A 1,711-nucleotide genomic window follows, 5' to 3' on the forward strand; every position below is an offset into this window, starting at 1 on the left:
AATTTGAAGCCATTTGAACAGTCTCATTATTTAGAAAGGTGTTAGTTATTTTATTGTTAAATTTTTTAAAATGTTTATTTGTTTTTGAGAGAGAGAAAGAGCATGAGTAGGAATGGAGTGGAGAGAGAGACACACACATAGCATCTGAAACAGGCTCCAGGCTCTGAGCTGTCAGCACAGAGCCTGACACAGGGCTCAAACTCACAAACCATGAGGTCATGACCTGAGCCAAAGTCAGATGCTTAACTGACTGAGCCACCCAGGCACCCCAGAAAGGTGTTAGTTATTTTAGACAGAAATGCAATGCTTAGAGACTGGAGTAGTAATTAAAATGAGTCTCTCTGCTCCTCCCTGTTTGAAAGGCAGCTGCAGCTTCTGGTGTAGTGTGAGCCACATCCCGGAGACAAGATGGTAAAGGTCAGAGTAAATGAATTTTGCCATATTGTGAGCCTCGTCACCAGGGGCGCTTTTAACTCTGGCAAGGTCAACACTGTCACCATCAGTGATCTGTTCATTGACCTGAACTACATGGTCTACATATACCAGTATGATTCCACCATGGCAAATTCAACAGCATAGTCAAGGCTGAAAAAGGGAAACATCATCAATGGAAAACCCATCTGCATCTTCCAGATGCAATATCCAGCCAATGTCCGGGTGGTACTGGCACTGAGTATGATGTGGAGTCTACTGGGGTCTTCACAATTATAGAAGAGGCTGGGGCTCACTTAACGGTGGGGCCAAGAGAGTCATCACCTCTTCCCCTTTGGCTGATGATCTTTTTGTAATGGACATGAAACATGAGAATTATGACAACTCCCTCAAGATTGTGAGGAATGTCTCCTGCACCACCAATTGCTTGGCTCCTGTAGCCAAGGTCATCCATGACAAATTTGGCATTGTGGAGGGACACATGACCACAATCCATGCCATCACTGCCCCCTAGAAGGCCATGGATGGCCCCTCTGAAGCTGTGGAGTCATGGCTGAGAGGCTGCCCATAATGTCATCCCTGCTTCTACTGGTGTCACCAAGGCTGTAGGCAAGGTCATTCCTGAGTTGAATGGGAAGCTCAATGGCTTGGCCTTCCCTGGCCCCACCCTCAACATCTCAGTTGTGGATCTGACCTGCTACCTGGAGAAAGCTGCTAAATCTGATGACATCAAGAAAGTGGTGAAGCAGGTATTGGAGGGCCTTCTCAAGGGCTTCCTGGGCTACACTGTGGACCAGGTTGTCTCCTGAGACTTTAACAGAGACACCCACTCTTCCACCTTTGATGTTGGGACAAGTGTTGCTCTCTAGGTCAACTAGTGTTGACCGCTCTGTCAAGCTCATTTCCTGGTATGACAATGCATTTGGTTACAGCAACTGGGTGGTAGACCTTATTGTCAACAGGGCCTTCAAAGAGTAAGAACCCCCTAGACCCCCAGCCCTAGTGAGAGCAAGAAGATGAGAGAGGCCCTCAACTGCTGGGGAGTCCTTGCCCCAACTCATTCAATACACTGAAAATATCTTGACCTCCATAGTTTCCACCCCAGACTCCCTAAAGAAGGGGAAGTGTTTGGGGAGCCCTATCTTGTCATGCACCATCAATAAAGTGTACTATGCCTAGCCTAAATAAATACATACATACGTAAATACATAAAATTTAAAATGAATGATATGGTTGCATCATTACTTAGGTCAGGGTAGTAATAGTGGTGATGATATCA

General features: G+C 46.1%; 1 pseudogene; it reads left to right on the forward strand.

Annotated features, from left to right (window-relative positions):
• Window positions 1-408: 408 nt before the first annotated feature.
• LOC115285390 lies at window positions 409-1,410 on the forward strand (annotated as a pseudogene).
• The last annotated feature ends 301 nt before the right edge of the window (window positions 1,411-1,711 follow it).

The sequence above is a fragment of the Suricata suricatta genome, chromosome 1 (assembly GCF_006229205.1).
Source record: "Suricata suricatta isolate VVHF042 chromosome 1, meerkat_22Aug2017_6uvM2_HiC, whole genome shotgun sequence".
Lineage (NCBI taxonomy): Eukaryota > Metazoa > Chordata > Mammalia > Carnivora > Herpestidae > Suricata > Suricata suricatta.